Raw genomic sequence first — 20,516 nt, forward strand, 5'->3', positions numbered from 1 at the left:
ATTATAGCAAGGGATGATATGCATCCATTAAATCTAAGAAATATTGTTAGATTTAATATTCCTCCGTCATAACACATCGAAATTCAAGCACTGCTTTTTATTTCATTGTATAGAATTACTTAACTCGCCTCTGTACTGGTTAGTGGTGGGTTGCAGTAAAAGCTCACTCAAAAACAAACTAAAGGCTATTTACTTTGAAGAACAGAGTAGGGGTTGATTAAATTGGATACAACTAGGTATGTAAATATAGATAGACTTAGTGGGTATTATTGTAATAAATCTCTAGTTAGTGGGCATCATGGAAGAACGCTCTAGCGAATGACTGCCTTTTGTGTAACCCCTTGAAGTTTGCACAATAAATATCTATTTATTTATTTATTTAAATTCTTCGTCTGGGGGTTCATTTTTAAGTTTTTTAGACTTTTTATAGGTCGTCATCTATTGGTAGTTTTACCTTATTACATTTTGTGAATAGTTTTATTTATTTATAAGAAGAATTAGTTATATGCTGTATTAAATTTAAATTTAAAGCAGACATTTTATTCCAAATTTTGTTGATAATTTTTTTACCCGAAAAGGATCACAAAAGGCATTTGACATAGTTTATGATAAATGAAAAAGTTCAAGTCAAATTTCTTGACGTTCACTACTTCTAATTTCTTCTTTGGTTTTCGGATTTGCAAACATTGAAATTTTTAACTCTTGCACGTTTTTTTCTGAAAAAACGGTGCTTGCTAGATGTGTCATTTATTTAACAAATCGTTCTTACAAACAATAGAATTATTTAAATAAATGGGCCTTTAAAAAGGCCTTTAAAAAATGCAACTTTACCACATCTTAATCTCTGTAAAGTTGACCATGAATTCGACGGATTATAGTCATATGATAGTGTTTTTAGGCACAATGCCTGATATTAGACAGTTATTGGTAAGGTTACGTTTTTAAACTTTTTCTTCATATTGGCACACGAATATATGTATTAGACTCAGCAAATAGTTTTTGTCTACAAGCATCAAATAATAATGCATTTTTTTACTTTGGTATTATAAAAATTACATTTTGGCAAGTTGATTTTTTTGTAACCAATCAGTTGACAGACTGAAAATACAAAAATTTTAGTTTGTAGACTGAACAAATTATAGGCAAGGCTTTTTTACGGTAAAATTTAAGTGACTTGGTTTGCAAACAAAAATAACAGGCATTTTTAATATATAAGCGTTATAAGTTAGAACGTTCTTTAATTTGCCACCCTAAAAACTATAATTTGTTTCCCCCAAAAAACTAGAATTTAAAGTTTTAAACAAACAATAGAAAAATTTTCTTTTTAACGACCTATTGAAAAATTGAGGACATTGAGAAATGACCCAACTCAATAAACATTGTTAATGTAAGGAATAAATCACGTATAATAACAATAGTAATTTTAAATACTCAACGACTGGTATTATAATTAAAATGAGATGAGAGTCTAGAAATGCAAGTCAAAGTGAACATAATAAATTAATAAACGATTTATAATTATATTGCAATGTTTGACAAAACTTGTTCAGCCATTTATTTGATCAATTTGCTTGAGTTAATGAAGTATTAAAAAAGAAACAAAAATATTGATGTCATTATATTCAGTTATTGTCAGACATGTGTCTCATATTAGAATGAATAACGCAGAAACTATACGGTCAATATATAATATAGAACACCAAAAACTGTCTAATGTGGCTCCTGTAGCGATCGAAAACAAACGAAAATAATGTCACGTTTAATTTATGAGCCCTTCTGGATTCATCAATTAAACTGACTCACGACGTTAAACGTCGCGCGTTAAAGGATGGAATCAAACACTGAGTTTTCTATTAAACACTTAAATCTATTAAATATAGTATACATAAATGGGTCTGCACAATACGGTCATAAACACACTAAAAGTTGACAATTTAACAATTGTACTTACATAGATTCATAAGCTAAGGACTTAGCATTTTCTGGCGGCTGGCTTGGTCACTTTCGCGTTGGAACAACTTTGGAGAACGGACTACTTAACTTGATCTTTTCTCGAGGAGAGTCGACATTTCGACTTCTTGGGTCAGCTGGTCGCGCTACCGTCGATTGGTTCACACACTAATACCACACTGCTAAAATCGGCGTATTTTATACCCGATTGATCGGCTGACATAGTTTATTATTGTCGCTTGTTTTTCACATTTCTGTAAAGCAGGTGGTGGTGACTCATCACCGATACAATGCACTTGGTGCATGACACACTCGATGCATCATGGTGCGACCTTGCCTCGTGCGCTTAATATTTCGCAATCCTCGAATACTCTTATGTTTTTAAGTTAATAAGTCCATCTTTTGAATTAATGAATTTTCCATTCGTGACATATGCCTCCGCCCCAGAAAAACTGGTCCCCAGTTTTAAATCAAAGGACACTATATACTCTCCTTAAAAACAACCATCTTGAAAAAATATCTAACTTGTAACAGTATTATACAATTAAACCAAAATTTCAGATTGACGTACATAAAAACCATTAGAACAATCGATAAGTTACGGTACTATTAAGTACATTACGATTAAAGCATAGTATTGCTTATGATTAACACAAATAACTTACTAATAAACCCAGAAAAGGATAATGGAGTAGAATTATAAAGAAAGAAGTATCTAGTCTTCGAAAATATCAATTATTGAATGTGCGTAAAATACTTTACTCCATTTGCCTTACATCGCTTCCATTTAAATAATTTCTTAAATCTAACATAGTTTAATAGCTCAACACAGAGAACATTATTGTTAAGCCGAGAATAGTTCACTCTTACCAGGAAGATGTTCACTGCGCATAACTGAATGCCAATATAATGTTACGTGTTCCTTATTACTTGCATCAAATTGATGGATGTGACGTGGGTAAAAGTCCAATGACGTCTTGGTATTGCGTGTGGACTATGTTGTATACCAACGTCAACAGTCGTGGAAGAAATTAAATGTCTTCAGCAGAGCAGGATCAACGTGTGGTATTATTTCGATCTGGCTTGTTGACTCTCATGTGTGCGTTTACATGAAATAAAAATAGGAACAAAGGTTAATATGTGTTCATTAAGGCTTAATAAACTTATATCCAAAGTATACTCTGCATGCAGTTTTACGTATTACTTTATGAAGTTAACTGACATGTTAAAATAAACAGGAATCCGGTCCTGAAACTAAAAAGTTTGAACTCCGTAAGTATAAGACGCTCTAGTTTTCATTTTATGGAAAGTAGAACGTATTTGCCTGTTTCAAAAAATACAGAAACATTAACCGTCTCGAACCAACTTCAAATCCTTTTGGAGAAGATTGTTCTATCACAAATTGGATATAATGTCCTCAATCAAATGCTTTTCCCTCATTGATTTCTGTAAAAATAAAAATATGCCATCAGTATGTAAATGCAAGTAGGTATTAAATGATTAACTTAAATCCTTTCTGGCGTATTAAAAAAACTCTAATTATTGCATTTCCACAAATTTGCATTGTTTGTCTTAGTTTCACTTTGCCTTACTAAGCTGAATCAAGTTTGTCATCATTGGGATTATCAGCCGAACGAAGTAGAAATAAGCAGCGATGTTCGCTTTTGTTTTAGTCCAGGAGCTGATGTATTTTTGTAACTCTTTATTTTTTAGTTAAGCCGCCTGAGACTCCTGAACTGGTTCTTCTAGGCAATAGATTAAGGATCGAGTTAAGAAGACTAGAATGAAGAAATCAATCATAGGATTATTGGAGTAAGTGCTCATTATCCGTTTACCATTTTTCCTTAGTTATTTTCTATTATTGGTCAGTTCTATTTTTTATGTTTTATATATCAATTATCTTTCATTTATCAACCTTTACTAATTAGTTTTAAAGAAAAGTAATTTACTAATTAAATAAAAAATTTAACCTAAGTATACTAAAAGTATATTTTCTTAATTTTATGTCTGATCCTATTGAGGCATTAACTCAGACTTTATCTCAGTTAAGTTTACTAGGAAGTCTACCAACTTCAAGTACAGAAGATCTTTACGAAACAGTTTGTGAAAGTGAATCTCTTGAACAAATTAATACATCTCAATCCGAAATGAGTAACAAAGATATTTCCCTTCTCAGATATCAAGCTGACAATATACCACATTTCGATGGTAATGCAAGATTGTTACAAAGATTTATTTGTTCTTGTGAAAATTTCTTGATAAACTTTCAAAATGCAAATGACCCAACTGACGCAATCAACATCATACTCTTAGACACAATTTTGGGAAAATTACGTGGGAGAGGAGCAGATCTCATTGGCTCTAGATCCGAATTGAAAACTTGGCAACAAATCAAAAACGCTCTGAACGTAACTTTCTCAGACCAAAGAGGTATTGATTGTCTTATCCAAGATTTAATTTCCATTAAACCTTTAAAAAATGAAACTCCTATAAATTTCAGAATGCGTATTCAAGACGCCAGGGTGCGTATTCTTGAAACGAGGGAAGGGAATTGTCAAGAGAAAGACCTGTAGAATGTGACAGGAACCCGCTATTGTCAGCTTCTTCTGTCACATTCTATCAACAGTTCTCTTGAGAATTCCGTTCCCTGCTTTCAAGAATAAGCCCCCAGAAGTCTCTTATTTGCTAAATTAAGTTCTTTGATTGTAAACGAAAATGAAAAATTAATTAAAATTGCCCATTATGACGATTTTGCACTACAAACATTTTTGGCAGGTTTACCTTATCATATTATGCAACTTGTAGTAAGATTAAAAAACCCAGAAAATCTTGAGCAAGCTCTTGCATACACAACCGAGGAAGAGAACTTTATTTACTTTAGTAATGGAAGAACTAACAATTCACACAATTTAAATTTTAAAAATAATGCACTACCATTGCACGTTCCAAAACCCCAATCATTTACCCCTTCAAGACCATCTAATTTTCAACCTAACTTTAATCATGCCAAACCTCTAACTATGTTTAATCGCCCCTTCCAACCACAAAACAATTCCTTATTTAGAAACCCTCAACCGAGTTTTCAGTCAAATCAAAATCTTTTTCAACAACGCCCTTTCCAAATGAGACCACCTCAACAGTTTCAAAATTTCAGAAACCCAATTGCTCCACCATCATTTAGACCACCCCAAAATTTGTATCATAACCCTTTCAGATCCCAACCTCAACAATTCAAACCTCAAAGTTCTGTAATGCGAACTCAACAACGTCCTAATAGTAACCTCGATAAAGTAACACCAATGGATACAAGATCAGGAAACACTGTATTATATAGTCCCCCTAAACCTAAGTATACATTTGAGGAGCTTTATGCTCAACAAATAAATGAATACCCATCTACATCCGAAGAAACACTTCAACATTTCGTCTTGCCTGATAATGATGCAACATCCCAGATTAATTCTGATATTTATAATAATTCTCCTGAATATTTTTATGATGCTTCGAACCTAGGTTACAACGAACTATATTATAATTCCCAGAATGACCATTATCCAGGTGAACAACCCGAGTACCCACCGGTACTTGAACCCCAAGAAAATTTTTCCCAGATTCAGCAAATCAAAGACCAGACATAATACAGCTGAATACAATACGATCCGACCTTCCATATATTTATATTCCTGAAATTAACGCTAACTTTTTAGTTGACACCGGCAGTTCTCGTAGTTTAATAAACCCTTAACTTGCATATCATTATTATAAACATTTTATTTCTAAAGAAAATTTTTACATTCAAACAGCACATGGTGTAACGTTTCATGATGAAGTAGCTGATATTCCTATATTTGAAATTTTTAAAACTACAGGAAAACATAAATTTTGCTTATTTGATTTCTCCAAAACATATGACGGTTTAATAGGAATTGATATGTTAAAACAACTAAACGCAAATGTTAACTTTAGCTCTGAAAGGATTGAAACACCAAACGTTAAAATTCCAATCATATTTGAGGAAAAACAAATTTCAAATTCTTCTAATTTTCAGAATAATTCAATCATAATTCCGGGAAGAACACAACAAATAATTAAGCTTCCAGTTACATTAAGAAACGGAATAGGTATTCTAAATTACATACACTTTGGCAAAAATTTGGAATCACCTAAGGCTTTAGTTAACGTATCAAATTACTATGCCATCACTTCAATAACAAATTCAAATGAAACCGATATTAAACTAAATTTTCATGAACCTTTCGACATTGAATCAATTAATATTTTTGATGTAAATTTTGTTGAAAGAATGGAGGCAGATCAAGACTTATCATGACAACACAATATCATAACAATAGTATAACACAATATCATGACGATCTTCTTAAAGAAAATATAAAGAACCTCCGCCTAGATCATTGCAATCCTGAAAAGAAAAATGCCATAAGAAAACTATGCTTTGAATTTAGAGATATCTTTTACTCCAAAGGAATTCCCCTTACTTTCACTAACAAAATTAGACATAAAATTAACTTAACAAACGACCCATTTTTACAAAAAGTTATCGTGACCCTGAAATTCACAAGGCTGAAGTAAAACAACAAATTTCAAAAATGCTTGAGCAAGGTATCATTCAAGATTCAGTTTCTCAGGTCCAATATGGATAGGTCCCAAAAAGCTTGACGCTTCAGGAAAACGAAAATGGAGAATGGTTATTGACTATAGAAAGCTCAATGAAAAACCAATTGATGATAAATACCCGTTACCAAACATATCAGACATTTTGGATAAATTAGGCAGAAGTCATTATTTTACAACTTTAGATTTGGCAAGTGGTTTCCATCAAATCGAAATGTACCCAGAAGATATTCAAAAAACTGCATTTTCCACCGAAAATCGAGTCATTACGAGTTTAAGAGAATGCCGTTTGGCTTAAAAAATGCACCATCAACGTTTCACCGAGTAATGGACAATATTTTACGCGGTTTGCAAAATGAAATTTGTCTTTGTTTATCTTGATGACATTGTTATATTCAGTTCATCTTTGCATGAACACTTGACTAGACTAAAACAAGTTTTTCTCAGACTTCGTGAGTCCAATTTCAAAATACAGTTAGATAAATCTGAATTTCTCAAAAAGGAAGTACAGTATTTAGGACACGTTGTTACAACCGATGGAGTTAAACCCAATCCTGACGAAATAGCAGCAATAAAAAATTTTCCCATTCCAAGATCACAAAGAGAAATCAAATCATTTTTAGGCTTATTAGGTTACTATAGACGCTTTATAAAAGATTTTGCCAAAATTACTAAACCTTTAACTCTTTGTCTAAAAAAAGATGCAAAAGTAGTACACAACACCGAATTTTGTAATGCTTTTGAACATTGTAAACAACTTTTAATAAATTCACCAATCACACTAAATCAAAGTGAATCTAAATAGTCAACTATCGAAAAAGAACTTCTTGCAATTGTTTGGGCCTGTAAATATTTTCGCCCCTATCTTTTTGGACGGAGATTGAAAATTTATACAGACCACAGACCTTTAATTTGGCTATTTAACTTAAAAGAACCCAACAGTAAACTTGTTCGTTGGCGATTGAAATTGGAGGAATATGACTATGAGATCATTTACAAGAAAAAGAAACAAAACACAAACGCAGACGCCCTTTCTCGAATTCAAGAATTCTTTTCAGTTCATAATTTCAAGAAATCCCTATGACAACATTGACATTTCTTGGGACACTTTCGAAAAACATTATCTCTGGAATGTAAAAATTCCCAAATCCAATGAAAAACTTATTTTGGAACTCCTTAAAAGTTTTACGACGGATAAAAAGACGTTTCATATATTCTTTCATGATGACTCAATGTATAATGACTTCAATAAAGTTTACATGACTCATTTCTATAAAACAGGAATGAAATTGGTCAAATGCACAAAATTAGTTAACTCTGTAAAAGATCCCGCAGAAAGACTTCTCTTAATTAAGCACTTTTGAGCCATTCTACGTCTGTTGGGACCACATTGGATGCTGAATTTGGCTCGTTCATGGTCAATCTGTGCCAAATTGTATTCTTTCGTCTCAAAACTACCAAAGATCGATTCCGCTATTGTTCTAGTCTGCATAATTGTTACTTTTGAGCCATTCTACGTCTGTTGGGACCACATTGGATGATGAATTTAGCTCGTTCGTGGTCAATCTGTGCTAAATTGTATTCTTTCGTCGCAAAAGCAGCAAAGATCGATTCCGCTGATGTTTTAGTCTGCATAATTGTTACTTTTGAGCCATTCTACGTCTGATGGGACCACATTGGACGCTGAATTTGGCTCGTTCCTGGTCAATCTGTGCCAAATTCTATTATTTCGTCTCAAAACCAGCAAAGATCGATTCCGCTGTTGTTCTAGTCTGCATATTTGTTTCTTTTGAGCCATTCTATGTCTGTTGGGACCACATTGGATGCTGAATTTGGCTCGATCATGGTCAATCTGTGCTAAATTGTATTCTTTAAAAAAAAAAAGAAAAATTTAGATGGCGTGGCTGTGCAGTTGGTACTACAGTGACTTTATACAAAAACATGTTATCTCACTTTTGATTGGTCGGGTTGATTTTAGATCAAAGATGGCGGCGAACCGCTGATAAAAATTTTAAATCCAATAATGATTAGCAACATACCGATAAATCTGGAATAAGGCATTTTAATCCACCACAAAATCAAAATTTTAATAGAGGAGAACCAATGGACATATCTTCAGGAAATTTACCGTTCAGCTGGTTGAAGCGTCGGTCGGTTCGGTTCTGTGGTCCGGGAAGAACTGACTGCAGCGTCGGTAGGTTCGGTTCGGTAAGAACTCCGGAAGAACTCAACAATGTAGCGCGCGGCGCATTACCTGTTTACCAGCTCGCGAGTCGCGACGGCGCGATTTTGCGTCGTTTACGCTACCGCGGCTGCGCGCTGAACTTTTATCGATCGCGGCGGTGCGTTCACCATTCTGTCGCGAAGACGCATTGTAACTTAAGCGTGTGAGGCTGCGCATTGTTTTCATTATTCTAATACTACATATTAACAAAAAAATTAGTAACTTCGTTACAGCGGAATAATTCAAAATTCAAATTCACCCTGGAGCAGCCCAATTTGGATAGTACCAAAAAAATTAGATGCTTCCGGAATAAAGATATGGCGTATAGTCATAGACTATAGAAAGCTGAACGAAAAAACAATAGACGATAAATTTCCTCTACCAAATATTTCGGACATATTAGACAAATTAGGTAAAGCTCAATACTTTTCAACCCTTGATTTGGCAAATGGCTTTCACCAAATTGAATTGAATCCAGCTGATATCTCTAAAACCGCCTTTTCTACTGATACTGGTCATTACGAATTTAAACGTATGCCTTTCGGTTTGAAAAACGCCCCATCCACATTTCAAAGGGTCATGAACAATGTTCTTAGAGGTCTTCAAAACGAGACATGTCTAGTTTATCTAGATGATATTATTATTTTTAGTACATCACTTCAAGAACACATAAATAGATTACGCGAAGTTTTCGATCGTCTCCGTCAATCGAACTTTAAAATACAACTGGATAAGTCGGAATTTATTCACAACGAAGTAGCCTATCTTGGACATAAAATTACTTGTAATGGAGTTAAGCCTAATCCAGATAAAATTGAAGCAGTCAAAACTTTCCCTATACCTCGTACTCAAAAAGAAATAAAATCTTTTCTTGGTTTAGTAGGCTATTACCGAAGATTTATTTCAAATTTTGCAAAAATTAGTAAACCTTTGACTACCTGTTTGAAAAAAGGAGCCAAAGTTGTTCACAATGAATCTTTCATAAAATCATTCGAACAACTAAAAGAACTGTTAATTAATGCACCGATTTTAAAATATCCCGACTTTACTAAACCATTTGTTCTCACTACGGACGCCTCCAATGTCGCCTTAGGTGCTGTGTTATCTCAGGAAAATCCTCCTAACGATCAGCCTATCGCATATGCTTCAAGAACGCTTAACGACACCGAACAAAGATACTCTACCATCGAAAAAGAACTCTTAGGAATTGTGTGGGCCTGTAAATATTTTCGCCCATATTTATATGGTCAAAAATTCAAAATTTATACGGACCACAGACCTCTAGTTTGGCTTTTTAATCTCAAGGAACCAAATTCTAAACTAGTAAGATGGAGACTTCGCCTTGAAGAATACGACTACGAAATTATCTATAAAAAAGGCAGTTTAAATACAAACGCGGACGCACTATCCAGAATCTCAATAAACGCGATCGAAACTGAGTCATTAATTAATTGTCCAGGTAATATCAATGATGATATAGCAAAATTTTTGGGAGTTGAGTCATTAGATCCAAATATTATTACATCGGAACGTTTAAATGAAACAATTCAGGAATTAGAAAACAACCTCGGAAATACAACCCAATCTAACACCCCTAAAATAAATATTATTACCAACTATCAATTAAGACCCCCAAATCAGACTATAATCGAAAATAACAATGATAATGATTCAAGCACAGCCCATAGCGTAAACAACGTAGATAACCATTCAAACATGACAATGCTAGATGAAATTATTAATAATAAACGATACCAAATTTTAGTTAAAAAATCACCTTATGACCCCTACATAAAAGTCGAACGAACCAATTTTGATGGAAACGAAATAATTCATGCTACCTTACCAGCCAATAGTGAAACTATCAAGAACTTTCTGAGAGAGTATTTACATGCGAAAACTACCTACGTATATTTGTATTCTAAAGAGTTAAGGGAATACTTTCATTCTTGCATGAACAATTATTTCAAGAATGTAAAACTAGTAGAGTGCTCGAAATTAATCAATAATGTAGAAATCGATGAACGAGAGTTAATGATCAAACATCGTCATGAGGGTAAAACTAATCATAGAGGCATTCAGGAAACGTATAATTATTTAAAATCAAATTACTATTGGAAATCATTAAAGAATGACGTAATCAATTACATTAATAACTGTGAAATCTGCCAGAGAACGAAATATGACCGAAAACCACCTGATCAACCTTTGATTCTTACTGAAACCCCAACAAGGCCATTCGAAATCATACATGTAGACACCTTTATGGCAGAAAAACAAAAATTTCTAACTTTTCTTGATAAATTCTCCAAAGTAGCACAAGCATTGCCTTACACAGGAAACGCCACATCACGGATCAACTTGTACACACTACACACAACTTTGTTTTTTTCAATTTTTTGGCATACCAGAACAAATAATTTCAGACAACGGATCCGAATTTCAAAATGAAGTAGTAAAAGGATTGCTAAATGCACATAATATAAAAATTCATTTTACTACACCCTATCATCATGAATCAAATTCTCCAGTAGAACGATTACATTCCACTCTTATAGAACACTTACGAATTTTGAAACAAACAGATCCTAACTCTGACATTACTGAATTAATGCCTTATGCTATCATTGCCTATAATAGTACAATTCACTCTAGTACTAACTTTACTCCATTTGAATTGATACTAGGACACACAAACTCAAGAGATCCAATGAATCTCATACCGTCTCATGTTTATACCGAATATATCGATAATCATAAAAATAAAACACAAATTCATATTATACTGGTGTGAAGGCAGCAAGCCGGAGCCGAAGATGTCCGATCGGTCAGTGGCGCCGCACTTATTTTTTTCTTCACTTAAAATGTGTTAAATAAACATTGTGAGCAGTTACTCCGTTCTTTCACTATCCACAGGACATTTTAGAACAACATATTTGCATACCTTTATTTCCAGCATTCTCCTTTTATATCTATAATTCCACATATATCTACTTAACGCTTAACATCTGCACAATCAACAACAAAACCAACAAACAGGCTTCTTACCTACCCTGTATGGTGTATATCAGGTTTTGCAGCGTTGCCACATCTACGATCTACATATAAGCGCGTTCAATAATACTGTTACGGTCTGGGCCTACTATGCTCGATACTTCTTAACGGGCGCTCGCTTCGGGATGAAACCGATGCGCCGCAATATCTGGCCGGGCGCGTATTAAAGTAGGCCACAGTTAGGAAGCGCTACCTGGAAAATTCTTGAATGGTCAAGGCAACCCGCGAAGCGTTTCGCGGTCATTCTAGAACGTGGTTTGCGAATATAAAAGACGCGGTGTCAACCGTAGTAGTAGTGTATTTGGGAACGCGGTAAAGTTTAAATAGCGAAGTAATTGTGGAATTGTAGTAGTGTTTTTTTAGTAGCTGTGTTAATTATTGTACGGAGTGTTTTGAAGTGTAAATAAATTTATTAATTGTTGAGTTAAATTGACTTTGTGTGAACCCACGGGAAAACCGTAACAATTGGTGTCAGAAGTGCGATCAGACTTTAGTGCGACGTGAATTGGAACTAAACTTCGGGTTAAAGACAGTGTTCAGAACCGGACTAGAGATTTTCGAAACAGTGGTGTGTTAAATTTATTTTATGCCAATAACAAGACGTCAAAGTGCAAACATGGAGGCCCAACTTGCAGCTATGATGGAAATGCTTAAACAAAATCGACAACAAGACAAGGAAGAACAAGAAAGAATTCGACAACAAGACAAGGAAGAACAAGAAAGGATTCGACAACAAGAGAAGGAAGAACAAGAAAGGATTCGACAACAAGAGAAGGAAGAACAAGAAACGATTCGACAACAGGAGAAGGAAGAACAAGAAAGGATTCGACAACAAGAGAAGGAAGAACAAGAAAGGATTCGACAACAAGAGAAGGAAGAACAAGAAAGGATTCGACAACAGGAGAAGGAAGAACAAGAAAGGATTCGACAACAAGAGAAGGAAGAAAAAGAAAGAATGAGACAACAAGATATGGAAATGCGTCAAGAAGATAGAGAGCGGCAAGAAAAACGTAACGAAGAAGTATTGAACGTTCTAGCGGGGACCAAAACAGAAATCCAAGAGTATGTAACCCATAGTCTTAAAAAAATTCAGAACGATGTTGAGATAAAGCTACGCGACTTAGAGCAGAAAATTGACAGCAGAGGACCCAACTCTACAGTGATCACCGGAAACGGGCTCAACAAGATCAAACCTCCCACATACGACGGTCAAACTTCATGGGCAACGTACCAACTCCAATTTGAGGCCGCTGCAAATGCAAATAGATGGAGTAACGAGGAAAAGGCTGTAGCACTGGTGGTGGCATTACGAGGACCTGCATTGGAGCTGTTACAGACTCTGCCTATCGCCCAACAAAGCAACTATGACGCATTAGTAGCTGCATTAGAACGACGTTATGGGGATCAGCATAGGAAAGGAGTGTACCAAACACAATTAAAGGCAAGACTGCAGAAAACTGGTGAAAATTTACAAGAGTTTGAGGCCGAAATTCGTCGCCTTGTGCATCTGGCTTACCCAGCCGTCCCGGATGAAATCGAAGAAGAACTTGTGGCACAGTATTTTGTAGATGGGATTCGAGATCTGGAAGTAAAGAAAATGCTGAAGATGTTCAAAGGAAGCAACAGCAGCGAATTACTGGTTCGAGCGCTGGAAGTTGAAGCTGCGTGCAATGACTTAAAGCCAAGGATCAGGGCTGTGACTATTCAAGAGGAGAGAGAACCGCCAGCCGATCATGCTGCTACACCAATGAATGAAATTAAATCAATGTTCGGCCAAATAGTGCAACAAATGGCAGCATTAGCAAATGGCCAGTCCACACAGGTAGAACGGTCACGCCCGATCACTAGAGTGGAGTGTTATCGATGCGGACGTACGGGACACATTAAACGAGATTGTCGAGTAAGGATACCGTCCCGCTCTCCAACGAGGGACGTACAACCATCCAGAAGGGACCAGGAAAACTCCCACTAGTCAACATTACGGGGCGAATGTTGACTAGCGAAGACAAAGCCCCCAGAATTATCTCCATCAGAAGCCTGGGTAGATCAATGGGAAGCCTGAACGTAGATGGAAAGGTGGATGCGATGAACGTTACTTTTACTTTGGATACCGGTGCGGCAGTATCTTTGATCCGGTCAAACCTTGTGGATAAAAGTCAAGTTAAGCCTTTACGAAGAAGTATTCTCCTGCGCACTGTGACTGGAGAATCGGCTAAAGTTTTAGGAGAAATAACAGTCAAGATTTGCCTTGGAAGGATTACGTTTTACCACACTGTGTTAGTAGCGGATATTGAAGATGAATTTATTCTGGGAATGGACCTGATTCGTCAACATGGATTTTCTTTTGATCCCGAGCAAAATATCCTAAGGTTTGGAAGTGAAGAGTTCATCCTGTCAACCAGTCACCGCTGTGAGTCACCCATTTATGTTTTGGCATCTCAGACAGTAAAAATAAGCGGCAATTCCGAGCAAATAATTATTGGACAATTGGAGCAGAATTCTGGGAGCTGTGTTGGACTTGTACGAAACCCGGACCGACCAGGAAGATGCCTCATTGGGAAATCACTTGTAAATGGAGGAAGTGAAGTCCCAATAAGAGTTGCAAACATTTTTTCAGACGACGTAAAAATCAACAAAGGCGAAATTATTGCGGTATTCGAGCCTGTAGTCAAAATAACCAATTGCGATGGGTTACCAGAACAGGAGGAGCAGTTGGGGGAAAACAAGCTCTTAAATGAACTTGAAAAGACCTGGAAACATCTGTCAACACCACAACTGAAGAAGGCTCGGAAACTGATTTTGGACCATGGTAGCATATTTGGAACACCGAATAATATGGGAAAAACTACCATTGTAAAACACCGAATTAACACCGGCAATGCACAACCGATTCGACAACCACCTAGGAGACTACCAATAGCCAAACAACAGGAAGTGCAGGTATTAGTGGACAGGATGCTTGACGACGGAGTTATAGAAGAATCCTGCAGCCCTTGGTCATCACCTGTTGTTCTGGTCACTAAGAAAGATGGATCAAGCAGATTTTGTGTAGATTACCGAAAACTGAATGACGTGACCAAAAAGGACAGCTATCCACTTCCCCGTATTGACGACACACTGACGACTTTGGCAGGATCCTGTTGGTTTTCTACTTTAGATTTGAAGAGTGGGTACTGGCAAGTTGGAATTGAGGAGCAAGATAAGGAGAAGACTGCTTTTTCTGCTGGAAATGGGCTGTACCAATTCAATGTGATGCCCTTCGGACTTTGTAATGCGCCTGCTACGTTTGAAAGACTAATGGAAATTGTGCTTCGTGGCCTTAACTGGAAGACTTGCTTGGTTTATCTGGACGATATCATGGTGATGGGAAAAACTTTTGAAGAACATCTGGACAACTTGCAAGAAGTATTTGCTAGAATAGGTGGTGCCCATCTTCGATTGAACGCCAAAAAGTGTTGGTTCTTCCAAAAGCAAGTCGAATTCCTTGGGCATGTGGTGACGGTCGACGGAATCCAGACGGACGACAAGAAGATCCAAGCAATTAGAGAATGGCCAGTACCAAAGGATAAACACGAACTCAGAAGTTTTCTAGGACTTGCCACCTACTACAGACGGTTTGTGGAAGGATTTGCCAACATCGCAGCTCCGCTACATCAACTTACTGAGGACAAAACACCCTACTGTTGGAATACCCAATGTGATCAGGCGTTCAGAAGGTTAAAGGCATCACTTTGCTCCAGTCCCATCCTCAGTTATCCACAACCAAAAGGAAAGTTCATTTTAGACACAGATGCCAGTAATTCTGGTATTGGAGCTGTATTGTCTCAAATCCAAAACGGAGAAGAACATGTTATAGAATACTTCAGTAGGAAACTTACCAAAGCAGAACGGAACTACTGTGTAACGAGAAAAGAGCTACTGGCAATAGTAAAATCAGTCGATCACTTTCACAAGTACTTGTACGGACAGGAATTTTTGATAAGGACTGACCATGCGGCACTCAAGTGGCTCCTCGGAATGAAACAACCGGAAGGACAAGTAGCAAGATGGCTTGAAAAACTCCAGCAGTATAATTTCAACATCAAGCATCGACCCGGAAAGCTGCATAATAACGCAGATGCTCTATCAAGAAGACCTTGCGCCGAAGATTGCAAACATTGCCAGAAAACGGAACAACGTGAAGGAGTTGTGTCCATCAGAATGGTTCAGCTGAAGACCGATGATGAATGGAGTCCCGATGAGATTAGGAAGGATCAACTAGAAGACAGTGACATAGGCCCATTGTTGTTGAGAAAGGAACAAAGCGAGCCAAGACCAACATGGCAAGAAATCTCTAGCAAAGGCCTGACGTTCAAAGCACTTTGGGCTCAGTGGGACTCGCTTGTGGTTGAAGGCGGCTTGCTAAAAAGAGCTTGGGAGAGTGCCGATGGAAAAGAGATAAGGAAGCAGCTGGTAGTTCCCAGAGGAAGGGTCGACCACGTACTGGAGGAAATGCACAATGGAAAGACTGGTGCTCATTTGGGAGTAAATAAGACTTTGGACAAAATCCGGCAACGCTTTTACTGGGTGAACTACTGCCAAGACGTGAAATCATGGTGTCGACAATGTCCCATTTGTGCAGCTAGCCACGGACCACAGACGAGATCCCGGGGACCTATGAAGCAGTACAACGTAGGATTGCCGTTCGAACGTTTAGCCATAGACGTCGCTGGGCCTTTTCCTGAGACCAACAGAGGCAACAAGTACATTCTTGTTGCCATGGATTACTTTAGCAAATGGCCTGAGGTGTTTGCGATTCCAAATCAAGAAGCCAGCACAGTCGCTGATATTCTCGTCGAAAATGTCTTCAGTAGATTTGGTGTGCCGTTGGAGTTACACTCTGATCAGGGACGAAACTTTGAGTCCAAGCTCTTTCAGAGGCTCTGTGACCTGCTAGGCATTAGGAAGACCCGAACAACGCCGCTTCATCCTCAGTCGGATGGCATGGTCGAGAGATTTAATAAGACCATAGAGCAACATCTCTCAAAGGTTGTTGATCAGCATCAGAAAGATTGGGACCAGCATATTCCGCTCTTTTTGATGGCTTATAGAGCAGCAGTCCACAACTCAACGGGACAGTCACCATCTAAAGTTCTGTTTGGTCGAGAACTGCGACTTCCATGTGATGTGGTGTTCGGATCTCCAACAGGCCAAAGCACGAACATTGAGAACTACGTTGACGAGTTGCAAGACAGATTACTGAACATCCATGATCTGGTCAGGGAAAGTTTGAATCTAGCTAGCGACAAGATGAAAGCTCGTTATGATCTGAGGGCCAATTCGGGAGGGTTCCAGAAGGATGATAAAGTTTGGTTGTTTAACCCTCAGAGGAAGAAAGGCAAATCACCGAAATTAACACCTGTTTGGGAGGGACCTTACAATGTGGTAAAAAGGTTAAACGACGTCGTGTACAGAGTCCAACGCAGCCCCAAAGGCAAGATGAAAATTGTCCATCTGGACAGACTCAAGAAATACCAGGGATTAGATGAAGCGGATCGGGACGATCAGCTTTAAGAGGGGGGCAGTGTTACGGTCTGGGCCTACTATGCTCGATACTTCTTAACGGGCGCTCGCTTCGGGATGAAACCGATGCGCCGCAATATCTGGCCGGGCGCGTATTAAAGTAGGCCACAGTTAGGAAGCGCTACCTGGAAAATTCTTGAATGGTCAAGGCAACCCGCGAAGCGTTTCGCGGTCATTCTAGAACGTGGTTTGCGAATATAAAAGACGCGGTGTCAACCGTAGTAGTAGTTTATTTGGGAACGCGGTAAAGTTTAAATAGCGAAGTAATTGTGGAATTGTAGTAGTGTTTTTTTAGTAGCTGTGTTAATTATTGTACGGAGTGTTTTGAAGTGTAAATAAATTTATTAATTGTTGAGTTAAATTGACTTTGTGTGAACTCACGGGAAAACCGTAACAATACTATTCCTAATAATAATAATAATATGACAAAATTCCCTTTGGTACATTTATAGGACTCATAATGACGTATCTTTAGAGGGTAGTGACAACTCCTTACACCCCGTCAGAGGGCGGCAATTTGGAATTCCCTAGTCTAGCAAGCCAGCGCATATGACATTCAAATTCAAATTAATCCAAAACTAATCATAGTATCACAACCCCCTTTGGTACATTTATAGGGCTCATAATGATGTATCTTTAGAGGGTAGTGACAACTCCTTACACCCCGTCAGAGGGCGGCAATTTTGAATTCACTACTCTAGCAAGCCAGCGCATACGATATTCAGATTTAAAAAATTCGCGGAAAGCACGGATTAATTTGCCGACAAAAAAGTCGGCACGCTTTGTGTAACGGTCAAAAATGTTCGTTCTTCGTCTTTCTTATAATTTTTGTCTTTTGTCTTTGTTTATTTTAAAGTTTCGACCATTCCAATTTTGTCCGGCGTCAGTTATTTTGCTGGATAGTGCATTCATTTCTATTTGGTTTGGTGGAGTGAGCGGTTGGTTGCTGGAAAAATGTAAGTAATTAAATACTGGTCTAGCATCCATGATATCTGGTGTTAAGTAACTAAATTGCTGGCAAATTGAAAGAAACCGCTAGATTTCTTTCAAAGAAATTTCAGTTAAAATATTTTGAAGTTTAAGCGATATGTTTTAATTGCCCAGCGTTTAATTTAGTAAAATTAGACTAGTAGTGATCGACCGATACCGATACCGATATAGCGGCCGATATATGTATAAAATATCTGCCTCGCGGGGCCGACATTTTTTTATAAAGAATTAAAAGCTACCAATTTTGGGAAGGAAAAACAGTATGGGTCCAAAATTTCATATCGGTCGATCACTAGACTAGACTACATTGTTGGTTGTTTAAATTACCCGCTTTTCAATTACATTACCAAATTGTTTCAGGAGCGAAAATAATAATGGGAATGGGGGTGAAGGGATGATGCCAGAATTTAATCTGGCATCCATCCCTGAAGAGGAGGAGGACCTTTTGTTGTCCGATGGTATGTAGAATTAACATTTACAACAAATTTATCGCACCACCAAAACTTAAATAAATCGGAAAAATTTGTATTTTTTTTTTTTTTGCAGATTCGATGGTGGAGGAACAACCACGCCCGCAGCGGCCCGAGCCTGGTCAACAGGCCAGCGTGCCTCCCTGCACCTGCAAGTGCAGGGCCACTTGCAGGTGCTAGTGGCCCTGCACTTAGCGGCCCTGCAGGTGTTAGCGGCCCTGCAGGTGCATCTGGCAATGCAGGCTGGGGAGGTTGGGGCCGGAGCCGTGGGCGTGGGCGAGGAGGCCGTGGAGGTGGGCGAGGAGGCCGTGGAGGTGGGCGAAGAGGCCGTGGAGGTGGGCGAGGAGGCCGTGGAGGTGGGCGAGGCCGTGGAGGTGGCCTTCGACTTACCAATAGTAAGCTTTCAGCAATAAAGCATATATTTTTTAAATAATAACTATTTTCTTCTTTTTGCAGACCAATTAGTTGTAGCCCTCCTAAGGAAAATACTAAGTTAAGAATAAAATTGTTTGAAAATACCATGTTTGCTTTATTTACTGCCAACTCGTTACAGCCACCAGAACAGCAACAATTTTGAAACTTATTTTTTCTAGGAATAATATACTATATAGGGTGATTCACGGTGATGGTTAATTAGAAGTATCTAGAGAACAACTCAATATTTTTTGTTGAAATTTCGAGTGTAGCCTAGGTTGGGTCCAATCTCTCTATTTAAAATATTTTGAACTTTGCGGTGTTGCCAGATCAGTCAGAATAAACACCAACTTTTGATTTTCAAATGGAAGTCTGTTTTTAATCTCATTTTTGAATTCCTCGCACGAAGGCTAGTAATTAATTGTTAATACTTCCCTATGAAAAAATTATAATGTCGTCCATGTAAATTAAAACTTCTTTCCATTTTAAATCTCTAAACACTACATCACCTAACTGTTGAAATGTTGCCGGAGCATTGCACAACCCAAAAGGCATTACATTAAATTCCCATAATCCGTGACCTGGCGCTGTAAAGGTAGTAAGTGGCTTACTTTCTTCTTTTACTTTGACTTGCCAATAACCTGAATACATGTCTAACGGTGAGAAATATTGGGCGTTTCCTAAGTAAGTCAAAATATCCTCAATATTAGATCCTGACCACGAATTTTTTACTGTCACATCGTTTAACTTGCGATAATCCACGCAAAATCGTGTCTGTCCAGACTTTTTCTTTACTAATACGACGGGACTTGCCCAGGACGAGTTACTTTGCCTTATTATTTCTCTTATCTGCTCATCTATTATCTCTCTTTCTTTTTGTGCTACTCTGTAAGGTTTCTGTTTTATAGGTTTAGCATTCCCTACATCAATTTCATGTTCAATGACATCGGTTTTTCCCATATATTTTGGTGTTTTTGAAAAAACATCACTATATTCTGAAAGTAATGTCTGCAATTTGTTACACAATTCTGGGTTCGTTATATTACTTAGATTATGGTCATTCATGGTAATCATTTCTTCATCATCTTCAGTTTCATCAATACAATGAACTGGAATTTTTGTTATATCCATTACTATATTTTTCCCTAAACAACCGATTGTGGTATTTTTTAATATGAACACTTCTTTAAAATTCATATTGTTAATTTTGATGTACCATT

The 20,516-nt window shown here is 37.4% G+C and overlaps 2 long non-coding RNA genes across 3 annotated transcripts in view; one reads left to right on the forward strand and one right to left on the reverse strand.

Moving 5' to 3' along the window:
• LOC145737210 (uncharacterized) overlaps nucleotides 1-20,516 on the reverse strand; it is a 299,466-nt gene that overhangs the window by 16,298 nt on the left and 262,652 nt on the right. The gene's annotated exons all lie outside the window — the stretch shown is intronic.
• Nucleotides 18,027-19,337, forward strand: LOC145737014 (uncharacterized). Its single transcript, XR_014180186.1, has 3 exons — nucleotides 18,027-18,378; nucleotides 18,773-18,870; nucleotides 18,959-19,337. It is a non-coding gene; the product is annotated as an uncharacterized LOC145737014 (long non-coding RNA).

This window comes from Ips typographus, linkage group LG13 (assembly GCF_016097725.1).
Source record: "Ips typographus isolate SLU linkage group LG13, UJ_Ityp_2.0, whole genome shotgun sequence".
Lineage (NCBI taxonomy): Eukaryota > Metazoa > Arthropoda > Insecta > Coleoptera > Curculionidae > Ips > Ips typographus.